Here is a 14,256-nt window from a genome sequence, read left to right as displayed (position 1 = left end):
GTGATATAAACCGAGTCTGTTCTACAGTTTCTCATTAGGCTGAATGAATAACCGACTCTAAATGTAGGTATTGTGATATAAACCGAGTCTGTTCTACAGTTTCTCATTAGGCTGAATGAATAACCGACTCTAAATGTAGGTATTGTGATATAAACCGAGTCTGTTCTACAGTTTCTCATTAGGCTGAATGAATAACCGACTCTAAATGTAGGTATTGTGATATAAACTGAGTCTGTTCTACAGTTTCTCATTAGGCTGAATGAATAACCGACTCTAAATGTAGGTATTGTGATATAAACTGAGTCTGTTCTACAGTTTCTCATTAGGCTGAACGAGATGTTTGTCAACGTTCTGTAAAACATGTCCAGTAACTACAAAAGAGCATTTGTGGGCGGAGCCTGCATAGATCAATGATCACAAAAGCTCTGCACCTGTTCCATTATCACTAAAACTTTCGGATAACCTAATTCAAAAGTCCTGACTTAGGGCAAAGACAGTGGTTCTACGCAGAACCATGAACACTCAAAGAACAATTTGCATGCTTAAGGTTCTTTGCAGGTGAAATGGATCTTCAGATTGATGGAGCATATGGTGTACATGGTTCTATATAGAAAAGCGTTCTGTTCTTACAAGCTTGGCATCATTACAATAGAAGAAACTTTTTTGGTGCTAAATAGAACCACATACACCACATGCTCCAACTGAAGAACCATTTCACCATGCAAAGAACCATTTAAGCATGTAAATAGCTCTTTGAGTGTTTGTGGTTCTATATATCGTTACTAAAGAACCCTTGAAGAACCATCTTTTTTACTGATTTAAGTGTTCAGTCTGTAAGTTTACTTGTTTTTTTGCTTGATATTTGTTAAGCGTGTAACAATATAAACATTTTGATGTCCAACAATTTTAGAATCATTTTGCTGATTTTTCCAAACAGCATGAAAACCAATTCCTCATACGTGCAACTGTATACTGCCAATAATTTAATTCTGATTGAATATTACTAATTAATTTGCAGGTGCTCTTATCTAAATGTGCAAATAGTGAGAGCCAAACAAGCACAAGTGTAAAAGTTTCAGCAGAATCTGAAAAGATTTATTACTTAAAAAGACAAAAGTCTAATCACAGCTTGAAGAAATCTGACTGCGAATATTGTTTATAAGCACCAAAAGGACATAAACAAACAGTAAACGTGTGTTTAAGTGCAGAGAAACTAACACAACACTAATAAGCACTGCACTCAAACCAGCAACGCTGCCCAATCTGCTGTCACTTTACCCCAAAAACACACCGGAGTGAAACATTATCCTTTGCCCACTGGAGCTGCACGGCGAGATAAACTATTAACAAGCAGGACCGTAAAATGAAACAAAGTTCTTCCCGAAGGCGCAGTCAGAAAGACGAGCACGCAGAACCGCCTGAGACCGACCACAGCAGGGAAACGTCAACAAACACAGCAGAGCAGAGTGAGAGTTAAAGGCTCTTTACCTCAAAGAAGCTGCGCAAGAAATATATCACACTCAGCATGGCGAGAGAATCACGGAGGAGAAAACACTCCACTCTCCCTCTCCCACTCTACTGCTCTCTCTCTCTCTCTCTCTCTCTCTCCCTCTCTCTCTCTCCCCTCTCTCTCTCTCTCTCTCTCTCTCCGCCTCTATCTGTCCCTCTGTACTCTATCCAGCCCGCTGCCGCATGCTCACTTGTTGCTATTTTGGCGAGCTCTGAGGAATGAGAGAGAGAGAGAGAGAGAGAGAGAGGTGGAGAGAGACAAGTACAGAGAGAGACGAAGTATTACAAACAAATAGAGAGAAAGAGAGGGGATAGTAACCCATAAACACAGAGAGAGAGAAAGAGAAAGACAGACAGACAGACAGATAAATAGATGGACAAAAAGGAAAAACAAAAGATATATAGATAGACAGATAGATAGATAGACAGATAGATAGATAGACAGACAGACAAAAAGAATGACACAGAAAGACAGACATACAGATAGACAGATGGACAGAAAGGAAGACTGAGAGTCATAAAGGATGACAGACAGACAGACGGACTGGTGGGTAATTACACAAACAGATAGATAGATAGATAGACAAAAAAAAGACAGATAGATGGACAGATGGGTGGCAGCTGGACTGATGGACAGACAGACCGACAGACTGATAGGTTGTTATACAGACAGACAGATAAGATTGATACGTAGTTATACAGACAGACAGCCAGACATGCATTTCAACAGGTAGTTATAAAAAACAGACAGACAGACAGACAGATTGATTGGTAGTTATACAGACAGATAGACAGACAGACAGACAGATAGGTAGTTATACAGACAGACAGGCAGGCAGACAGATTGACAGGTAGTTATACAGACAGACAGACAGACAGATTGATATGTAGTTATACAGACAGACAGACAGACAGACAGGTCCTAGTGTATCAGTGGTGTTACAGTGTTGATGCTGTATTAAGCAGCTCTGTATCCACAGACTGTTCAGCTCCTTCTGCTCCAATCAGATTCCACTATTCAATTACAGACAACACTGACCACACGACCAGCCCAGTCTGAGCTGGACAGTGTGTGTGTGTGTGAGAGACAGACAGAGAGGTGGAGGTGTGTACTGGACTCTAACCTGAACACTACTGTAAAGCTGAGTACTGGAGTTCAGACACTGATACACAGATAACGTTAATTACCGTGACAGCTGACGGCACAGACAGCGTAATCTGACCGCTCCATCATCAGGTTCTCATTCTAACTTTTTGTTCCGCCTTAAATGCTGCAGTTGCCTTGAGGTGGCAGAATGTAAGTGCTATGCAGTTTAAGGTGGAACGGAAAATGAGAATAAGCAGCTGTGGATTAAGACGTCAACGTCAGTAACAGCTTAACTGACCAGAGACATCGATTTTACAGCACTTGGAGTAGAAGTTTAGCACAATCTGCTGATCGCGATCTAAAGAGAGATTAATCTCTATTGTTTATGTAAGGTTGGACAAAACCTCTACTGAGTTCAGGGGTCAGCCTGAGGCCTTGTCCACATTACACACACCACACACACATAAGGGACACACAAGATACAAAACAATATTTTTATCCTGTTTATCTTTAACGTTCCTGAAATTACTCCCTGGTTTCTGATACGAGGGACGACTATTAAGGTGTCACTTTTTGTCTCACTGTAAAACTTTACAAATACTTTTTAATATTTGGAACAAGTGAGATGCCTTCAGTTCATGATATCAGTATTATTATATTCAGTACATACACTGGGCGGACGGACAGACAGACAGACAGACAGACAGACTGATAGGTAGTTATACAGACAGACAGATTGACAGGTAGTTATACAGATAGGTAGTTATACAGATAGTTATACAGACAGTCAGACTACAGACAGATAGACAGACAGATTACACAGACAGATAGACAGACAGACAGACAGATTGATAGGTAGTTATAAAGACAGACAGACAGACGGATTGATAGGTAGTTATGCAGACAGACAGATAGATTGATAGGTAGTTATACAGACAGACAGACAGACAGACAGATTGCAAGGTTGTTATACAGGCAGACAGACAGACAGACAGACAGGTCCTAGTGTATCAGTGGTGTTACAGTGTTGATACTGTATTAAACAGCTCTGTATCCACAGACAGTTCAGCTACTTCTGCTCCAATCAGATTCCATTATTTTATTACACACAACACTGACCACACGACCAGCCCAGTCTGAGCTGAACAGTGTGCACGCGAGTGTGTGTGTGTGTGTGTGAGTGTGTGTGTGAGTGTGTGTGTGAGTGTGTGTGTGTGTGTGTGAGTGTGTGTGTGTGTGAGTGTGTGTGTGAGTGTGTGTGTGTGTGTGTGAGTGTGTGTGTGAGTGTGTGTGTGAGTGTGTGTGTGTGTGTGTGAGTGTGTGTGTGTGTGTGTGTGTGTGTGTGTGTGTGAGTGTGTGTGAGTGTGTGTGTGTGAGTGTGTGTGTGAGTGTGTGTGTGAGTGTGTGTGTGTGAGTGTGTGTGTGTGTGTGTGTGTGAGTGTGTGTGTGAGTGTGTGTGTGTGTGTGAGTGTGTGTGAGTGTGTGTGTGTGTGTGTGTGTGAGTGTGTGTGTGTGTGTGTGTGTGTGTGAGTGTGTGTGAGTGAGTGTGTGTGTGAGTGTGTGTGTGTGTGTGTGTGTGTGTGTGTGTGAGTGTGTGAGTGTGTGTGAGTGTGTGTGTGTGTGTGTGTGTGTGTGTGAGTGTGTGTGTGTGTGTATATACAGAGTGCATACACTGTATGTCCAACAGTATCCAGACAGCCCTTCTAATGAGCTACTTTAGGGTCACTCACTGCTCACACAGCTTTAATCTCCATAGAAAAGCACTGACCAATAGAATAAGACGCTCTAGAATAGTCGCACTTCAGCCTAAGGTCACCATGGGCATGGATCTGTCCACCCACACAGATCACAGGTCAAGCGAGGTGTTAAAGTAATGCTCTCTCCTCTCTGTCAGATAAGCTGCAGCTCCTAAACATGATATTCAAATAAACACATCACCGATCAGTTCAGTCTCTGTGCAGCCAGATAAAGTGTGATTGAGTTCCGTCGTTGGGCTTAGATGTTTAATAGTCTAGGTCAGAGGTCGGCAACATGCGGCTCTTTTACTGTCCTGTTGTGGCTCCACAGCAGTAAAATAAAGCTCTGCTGATCGTTCAACACAGTTTAACAATAAATGGTCTTAAACTCTGGAGTTAATGTAGAACTGCTGATTCACCCTTTAACCCTGAAGATCAGTGCAGACTGCTGGTCACCATAGCAACACAGACAATCTCGCCTAGCTAGTAGCTAACGAAACGGCAAAGAGAGAGATTTAAGACGAACGATGATTTGGAGACGAACGGACTTATTTGTGTTTAGAATCACTCCAGCTGGTTTACTCTGCAGTGAGAAACTGACAAACGCTAAAAAGTCGCTGAAGTCGCTTCTCATTCACCAGCTTCTTGTTCAAATTCTCCCGTTCCACCTTAAAAGGTGCAGCAGTTACATTCTGGCACCTCAGGCACCATTTAAGGTGGAACGGGAAAAATTGAACAAGAAGCTGGTGAATGAGAAGCGACTTCAGCCTCATAAACGGTCGAATGTTAAGAGACATTTTATAAGAAACTGTTCTACTTTAGTGGAAAAGTTTCCTGCTGGAGATGCGAGAAAAGCAGCTGAGCTAAAGCTTAAAGCAGAGTAAAGTAAGTCTGCGTTTTCGTTTATATGTTAATGTAAATCAATGTATCCTGAGTTTTTTCCAGCAGGCATTTTTCAAAATTGTCAAAACAAACAACAAAATATGTTATGAGATACAAGGTTTAGTTCCAACGGCAGCGGCGCATATATATATATATATATATAATTAAACAATACTTAAACTGGCCTCAAATGTTTACAACTTAAAGATGGTTCTTTCAGGGGTTCTTTAGTAAAGAAAATGGTATATATTTGATTGGTATATAATTGATTAAAGCATCCTTTGCATAGTGAAATGTTCTTTAGACTGATGGATAATGTTTTGTGTATGGTTCTATACCGAACTTTTTTAAAAGGGTTCTGTATAGCACCAAAAAACGTTCTTCTATTGTAACAATGTCAGCTTGTAACGGGAGCAGAACCCATTTGGGTGCTATAAAGAACCCTTTTCAAAAAGGTTCTATACAGAACCATCTACAGTACATTCTCCATCAGTCTGAAGAACCATTCCACCATGCAAAGAACCCTTGAATCACGCAGAGGGTTCGTTGAGTGTTCATGTTTCTATATAGAACCATTTTCTTTAGTAAAAAACCCTTGAAGAACCATCTTTTTTAAGTGTGTAGCGACGCCCCAAGCTCTGGGATGAGTTGGACTGATCCAACACTGACCATCCAACATCAGTACCTGACCTCACCAATGCTCAATCAAATCCTCACAGCAATGTTCAACATGTAGTGTAAAGCCTTCCCAGAAGAGTAGAGGCTGTCACTGCAGCACAGACTCACTATTAACACCTTCATTTCAGAGGAAACGCTGATGAGCAGGTGTAAGAGTTTGTGCTGTGGCGCCCTCTGTTGACCAGAAATGGTATTTACCGAAAGAGTTTAGTAAACATGACTCATGTTATCAGCCTTAAGTGAGCAGGAAAACCACAAAAATGTTGTGTTGACGAGACTTTCATCAGCACTAATGTTCAGCAGATGTGTTTATGCCCAACAGAAGATGAATATGATCTTATCTGCTGAGCTGCAGCTTCATCAAAACTCTGAGAACTAAAACAGGTTCATCTTTGGTCTTTTAACTAGAAGCTCAGTGTCTATTAATGAAAATTAAACGGTCTGTGTTAATACAGCGCTGTGCATGTTCGCTCTCTGCGGTCTGCTTCGTTAGCTTTACGCTGGAGCTATAAGGCTAATGTACACTCTTAAAAAGATGGTTCTTCAAGGGTTTTTAGGAAAGAAATGGATCTATATAGAACCATGAACACTCAAAGAACCTTTGTTTCCTTGCATGGTGAAATGGTTCTTCAGATTGATGTAGGAATGTGTTGTATATGGTTTTATACAGCACCAAACAGGGTTCTCTTACTGACTATATATGATGCAAATAACCCTTAAATTACGCAAAGGGTTCTTTGAGTGTTCACGGTTCTATATAGCCATTTTCTTTTCTAAAGAACCTTTGAAGAACCGTCTTTTTTAAGTGAAACCACATATAAGTCTAGTAGAGATTGCTTAAAGGGAAATTCTAAATTTCGTAAGGTGCTGCTCAGAGTGGTTTGGTGTGAAACGCTCCGTTCTAGGTAAAGTTACCGAGTCAGAACTGTTCACAGTGGTGGTGATAGGAACCAGACGTCCACCTCTAAAAGCTCCCTCACAGAAAGTTACTACAGTAAATGGTTATGAATTCACTGCCTGATGACTGAGACACTGTTTTATGATAGTTTAGAGAACTTAAACTCCATTCATGGTGGAGGGATACATAAAATGCAGGGTGTTATGAGGTAAAATAATCCCTAAACCAGCCCGATTTGTTTACAACTGAATGACTGAACTATGAACGTTGAAAAATCAGTGGAATTCTCCTTTAACAACATCAGTTTAAGGCAAATGTGTGACACGCAGCGAGCACCATGCTAATCGGCAGGGTATAAGCTTCCATTCTCGTAGCTCAGACACCAAACAACGGATCAACTACACTGGGTGTAAAGTGGTGAAGCACATACATTTGATTCTTTGCTAAACTATCACTTTAATCAACAGTTTATACATCTAATGTCAGATCAGATCTGCGCACCACACTCCCAGCACCTGAACTGTGTTATAAGACGGCTGATTGTATTTTTCAGGACTGGCCTCCCTTCAACCACCTGCTGAGATCAGCTCGGGTGAGAAAGCCCCAATAGAGTCTGGCTGCAGACATGAACTCTCAGCCAGATGCACTCTCAGCGCCAGTGACGTCGCGCATGCGCTCTCCGCCACAACGGCTGAAGCCGCCCAACGGCACGGTAACTTCTGGCTGCTTCTGTTTAGACAATATAATCACTTAATCCATTTTTTCGTCCATAACTCAGCTAGAGAATCTATTTAATGCACCACCCTGTTCAAAAAAGTCATAGAACCCATTAAAAGTGCCTGTTGATTCCTGGTGGTGTCCAGTAGTGGCTAATGGTATTCTGTGTTTTCCTGATGGGCTGATATCACAGTGTGAAGGATTCTGACTGTTTAATCAGCTGTTTTTGGGACTGATTCCACATATATCTGTTCATTTTTTAACGGCCACCATCGAGCCAACTCCCGTTAGGAAGCAATACCTATAATAATTATTCTTTCCCAATGATTGTTTATAATAATTGTGAATTTTCCCCGTTGTGGGACTTAAAAGAGTCACTTAATCTTAATCTAATCTAATAATACCATCACGTTTTACTCCTAACGGTTCTAATCGTCTTCAGGGTGGCTTTTCTGAGTTTCAGTGTCAGCCTGTTTGTTTTTTTCTGTGAATAATCCCGACATTTATGTTTTATCGTCGTGGTTTTATTTTTAGGGTTTCCATATTTAATGACCTGATTATCAGTATGGCAACGGTGATATATGTTCAGTGTAGCTCTTGTTGCCCAGCAGGTCGTGTTTCGCTGTTTTTCCTCATAAAGCCGACAAAAACGCTGTGTGGCAGAGCGGCACTGACGTCTTTAAGAGGCTGGCGGTGCGCGGTCAGGCTGAGGGTGCATGTCTGCAGCCAGACTTTTTCCTGAAAGCTCAGGCTTTAGTTTGTTCTTCTCGCTAATTAAGAAGAAAAGAGACAAAGACAGATGAAGCAGCAGTGAGTGAAGGCTTAACTGATAAGAGCTGCTAAGAAGCCAAACCCAGAACATTGAACAACAACAGCACTTCTGAATTTCTCCACTCAAACGAAGGAGACGGATTTTATTCTCAGTCACTCACTAGAAAATTACGCCGACCGTGACTGCGGCCAGTTCAGGCCGACTGCACTGTCGCCCGGGTGATGATGCTGCTCACTGAGTTTACTTTCAGCTGGATTGAATGAGAGGGGCAGTGACCTCACCGCAACGGGGACATCTCTCTCTCTCTAAATCTCTCTCTCTCTCTCTCGCTCTCCCTCTCCCTCGCTCTTGCTCTCCCTGCTCTCCCTCTCTCTTGCTTTCTCTCTCTCTCTCCCGCTCTCTCCCTCTGTCTCTCTCTCTCGCTTTCTCTCTCTCTCTCTCTCTGTCGCTCTCCCTCTCTCTCGCTTTCTTTCTCTCCCGCTCTCTCCCTCTGTCTCTCTCTCGCTTTCTCTTTCTCTCCCACTCTCTCCCTGTCTCTCTCTCTCGCTTTCTCTCTCTCTCCCGCTCTCCCTCTATCTCTCTGTCGCCCTCTCTCTCTCCCTCGCTCTCCTTCTCTCTCGCTTTCTCTCTCTCTCTCTCTCTCCCGCTCTCTCCCTCTGTCTCTCTCTCTCTTGCTTTCTCTCTCTCTGTCGCTCTCTCTCTACCTCCCTCTTGCTCTCCCTCTCTCTCGCTTTCTCGCTCTCTCTCTCTCTCTCCCTCGCTCTTGCTCTCCCGCTCTCTCGCTTTCTCTTTCTCTCCCGCTCTCTCCCTCTGTCTCTCTCTCTTGCTTTCTCTCTCTCTCTCTCTCTCTTTCCTGCTCTCTCCCTCTCCCGCTCTTTCTCTCCCGCTCTATCCCTCTCACTCTCTCGCTCTCTCACTCTCTCTCTCTCTAAAACACTGCATAAAGCTCTGTCTCTTCACACAGAGCCTCAGCAGCTGCCCTCCTGTTCTAAGAGAGCCGGAAACTCTACATGTCAGGTTCTATAAGGACTCAGCCGGCGTCATATGAGAACATTACATGCCGCTGTCACAACAAACATGTTTACCACGACCTATGACCTCTATAATGGAGCAAACATATGCAGCACCGCGTGCTACGTGTTCACAAGGGGGTGTCAAATGCTCGGACCCCCATGACTGAATGTGTTTTTCACATTCACGTTTAAAAAAGGGTTCTGCTGTTGTTGCAAGTTTGACATTGTAAAAATAGCAGAACTTTTTTTGGTGCTATATAGAACCATTCACAGCACATTCTCCATCAATCTGATGGTTCTTCAAGGTTCTTTAGTACAGGCAATGGTTCTATTTAGAGCCATGGACACCAATTACTATCTGCACGCATAAAGGGAGCTGTAGTTACTCAGATTGACGGAGAATGAGTTGAATATGGTTATATCTAGAAACTTTTCAAAAAGGGTTCTATATAGCACCAAAAGGGTTCTGGTACTGTTAAAAGCTTGACATCATAACAATAGCAGAACCCATTTTGGTGCTATAAAGAACCATTTACAGCACATTTTCCATCAATCTGATGTTCTTCAAGGGCTCTTTAGTAAACGCAATGGTTCTATTCAGAACCATGAACACCAAAAGAACTATTTGCATGCTTTAGTTCTTCAGATTGGAGAATATGTTGAATATGGTTATATCGAGAACCTTTTTGAAAAGGGTTCTATATAGTACGAAAAAGGGTTCTTCTATTGTTTCAAGCTTGATGCTGTAATAATAGCAGAACATTTTTGATGCTATATAGAATCCTGTCACCATGCAAAGAACCTTTTAAGGTTCTTCTAAATAGAGCCACTGTCTTTACTAAAGAACCCTTGAAGAACCATCTTTTTAAGAGTGATAATTGAAGTACGGTGAACAGCTCAGAGTGCTGTACTTACTGTGGTCAGTAAGTCGATATGAATGGCCTTCCGGCAGCGATTCAGTGCTAATGGATTGAAATGCAGGCCAGTCAGCTTTATTCTCTCAAGCCACTTAACACTGGCCTACTTGGCAGAATAGACCGGTTGGACACTGATGGGTCCAGCAGGACAGCGAGCGCTAGGAATTACTGAATTACAGCAGCATCACTAAAGTGAACAATCAGAGTGAAAGGAAGAAATCTATCATCCATCTGACCTGCCAGAAACACGCCCTGCAGCTCCAGTACTGAAACTAAAGCAGAACTACAGAGACCAAACATCTCTTGGCTGATTGACTATTATTGGGGTAAGACGGGAAATTAGTCGGCCAAATACATGACTAAATAAGCTCCAACTGGTCCAGAATGCAGCTGCTAGAGTCTTACAAGGACCAAAAAGTCTGACCATGTATCCCCAATCCTGTGGTCGTTACACTGGCTACCTGTTAAATCTGGTGTGGAGTGTAAGATCCTTCTCTTAACGTATAAATCATGAAATGGGCCTCAGTATCTTAGTGAATTAGTTCAGTCATATGAACCCACACAGAATCCCGGCCTGCTGACGGTTCCTAGAGTTAGAGAAACCACAGCAGCTGGTCGAGCTTTTTCCCAACATTGTGGAATCATCTCTGACCTCTGTTTGGGACTCAGACACACCCTATACATTTAAAACTAGACTCAAAACTATAAATATCTGTTTGCACTATTACTCACTAATATCTCTCCATAAACGGACCTGTCCTGTTAATCAATCCATCTCTCTTTCTCTCTCTCTCCCTCCCTCTCTCTCTTTCTCTCTCTCCCTCCCTCCCTCCCTCCCTTTCTCTCTCCCTCCCTCCCTTTCTCTCTCCCTCCCTCTCTCTCTCTCTCCCTCCCTCCCTCCCTCCCTTTCTCTCTCCCTCCCTCCCTTTCTCTCTCCCTCCCTCTCTCTCTCTCTCTCCCTCCCTCCCTCCCTCCCTTTCTCTCTCCCTCCCTCCCTCTCTCTCTCCCCCTCCCTCCCTCCCTCCCTCCCTTTCTCTCTCTCTCCCCATCCCTCCCTCCCTTCCTCTCCCTCCCTCTCTCTCTCTCTCTCCCCATCCCTCCCTCCCTTCCTCTCCCTCTCTCTCTCTCTCCCCATCCCTCCCTCCCTCCCTCGCTCCCCCCCTCCCTTTCTCTCTCTCTCTCTCTCTTTCTCTCTCCCCATCCCTCCCTCCCTCCCTCCCTCTCTCTCTCTCTCTCCCCATCCCTCCCTCCCTTTCTCTCTCTCTCTCTCTCTCCCCATCCCTCCCTCCCTTCCTCTCCCTCTCTCTCTCTTTCTCTCTCCCCATCCCTCCCTCCCTCCCTCCCTTTCTCTCTCTCTCCTCCCCATCCCTCCCTCCCTCCCTCCCTTTCTCTCTCTCTCTCTCTTTTTCTCTCTCCCCATCCCTCCCTCCCTCCCTTTCTCTCTCTCTCTCTCTCTCTCTCTCTCTCTCTCCCTTTATTTGAGCCCTTGAGCGACATCCACCTGAGTCGCCACATGGGAGCCACCAGAGCTGCTAGAGTCACCAAAAGCCTGAGTAGACTGATAAATCAATGTGATCGGTTATTAATCTGTGTTACTGAGCTCTGCTAAAGCCTGAGTAGACTGATAAATCAGTGTGATCAGTTATTAATCTGTGTTACTGAGCTCTGCTAAAGCCTGAGTCGACTGATAAATCAGTGTGATCAGTTATTAATCTCAGTGTTACTGAGCTCTGCTAAAGCCTGAGTAGACTGATAAATCAATGTGATCGGTTATTAATCTGTGTTACTGAGCTCTGCTAAAGCCTGAGTAGACTGATAAATCAGTGTGATCAGTTATTAATCTGTGTTACTGAGCTCTGCTAAAGCCTGAGTAGACTGATAAATCAGATTTTTTTGAGGGATGATCAATGATTTTTCCATATGCCCTATCAAGACATGCCCTTAATGTACTCTGAATATGTTTATTGTTTATGGTTATTATTATTATAATTGAATATGTAACTGAGTATATTTAGTAGAGTGTACTCAGTATTTATCCATCACTACTGTTTCAAAGTATTTTGTCAACCCTGTTTATTGCCTAATCGAGACTAATATACAGGCCCTGGTCTCAGAGGTCAGAGAGAGCGGCTGGTTATTTGAGGTGAGGGGAAGCCGAGACTGACAGTTTGCACGTTTGTGGAGACTTTATGAGCGGAGACGAGTTTTTATCTCTCAGATGTAGCGCTGCCCATGAGAACCGCACTCCCAACAGCGTGAGAAACAGCTCAGGAACAATGCAGCTCTCTGGCCTCGGCACACACACAATTAAGTTTCTGCTACATATCACACGGTGCTGTCTGGACGACAGGGCTTGGACGGCTTTCTTACGAGTCTTGGGGGTCAAATCAGCCTCCTGCAGCCTGTTCTCTTCTACAGCTCTGTTTCACAACTACAATACAGTTCAGTTTAACCCTTTAACGCCCACAAAAAATGTTCCTTTTTTTAAATTTCATTTTAATCTGAGTGCTTGCTTGGAAATTATCACATTGCGTCCAACAATAAAGGCAGCAGGGAGTTTCTTTTATGATGCTGAAAATTATTCTTGGCTGGGCTGTTTGTGCCATAATTTGTTTTAGCAACCATCCCAATACTATTATACACAAAACGCAGGATACCATCTCTCTGTGAAATATTAATTATTTAATTATTTAGTTTAATTACAGTAATTATTTAATTGTTATCTAAAAAAATCGAACTGACCGATAGTTAACAGAAATTATCATTAGTTGCAGCGGTGATGCGCTCAGATAGGAGGTACAGAATGCATTATCAGAGTCAGAAACATACTAGCAAAGAAACACTTAAGACAAAATATTAGGAATTTCTAGAGCCATATATTGCTGGATGATGTGTTACACGATACACAAAGAGAAAGGGGACAGGGGAAGTGGGTGTGTCTGTACGTCTGTCATCTTATTTGTACAGGAATTTTCTGTCCTTGTGAGTGACAAACCTCTCAGTGACCCTAGAATTGAAGTTAGGAATGTTTTTGACAAGTTTTTTCTGATTCAGAATGTATTAATGTTATATTGAGGCGAGAGACAGCAATATGTACAAACAGCTGACACACCAAACCATGGATGGACATCATCACTCTGCTCTCTAATTCCGAAAGAACTTTATGCAAAATAACTGTGGCAACCAATCAGATTGTTGATCTGTGACGCTGTAACCAATATTAGATTAAGCGACCCTTATTAGTCCCACAGTGGGGAAATTTCACCTCTGTATTCTAACCCATCTGTGCAGTGAAACACCACACCCACTAGGGGGCAGTGAGCACACTTGCCCAGAGCGGTGGGCAGCCCTATCCACAGCACCAGGGAGCAGTTAGGGGTTAGGTGTCCTGCTCAAGGGCACTTCAGTCAAATACTGTGGTCTCAGGGGATCGAACCAGCAACCTCCCAGTCACAGGGCTGGTTCCCTAACCTCCAGCCCACGACTGCCCCCCATATACAACACCCACAGCAGGAGATTTAATGGCTTAAGATATTTTTTTAATTATTGGCTTTACAGAAGAACAACTGATAAGCCAAACGTTTTACTGCCAGTGAAGCCTCAGTGCCACTATGGTGAGTGAGTTAGCAGCCAGGAAACGCTGGAGAAGCCAGACAACACGGGATCCCACAAATACCAGGGGGGGTTTTACAAATTGCTCTGCACAGACTTTCTCTCTTTGCACCTCAGCCTCTGTTTGCTTTAACGACAAACCCCTAAAGCACCATCAGTTGTTACGGGAAGCGATTTGGCTCACAGCTAGTGCAGATTTTGAGAAGAACAAAAACAAGTATAAAGTATAAAAAACAAACTCCACTTTAAATCAAGCATACATGGGTCTTTACTGCACTCTAATGATTATAAAGTTCAGAAATCTTCATTATTATTATTATTATTATTATTATTATTATTTTTAGCACTTACAGTCCAGAAATGTGGAGATGCACACAGTGATCCAATTCACTGACCAACATGGACATGAATGCTCACCAGCTTCTCTGGGGTGGA

At 43.1% G+C, this 14,256-nt stretch overlaps 1 protein-coding gene across 1 annotated transcript in view; it reads right to left on the bottom strand.

Annotated features, from left to right (window-relative positions):
* Window positions 1-14,256, bottom strand: part of LOC118796910 — a 101,465-nt gene that overhangs the window by 27,910 nt on the left and 59,299 nt on the right. The gene's annotated exons all lie outside the window — the stretch shown is intronic.

This window comes from Colossoma macropomum, unplaced genomic scaffold (genome assembly GCF_904425465.1).
Source record: "Colossoma macropomum unplaced genomic scaffold, Colossoma_macropomum, whole genome shotgun sequence".
NCBI classification, from domain to species: Eukaryota; Metazoa; Chordata; class Actinopteri; order Characiformes; family Serrasalmidae; genus Colossoma; species Colossoma macropomum.
The sequence above is the reverse complement of the archived record's forward strand: the minus strand, read 5'-3'. Positions and strand labels throughout refer to the sequence as shown.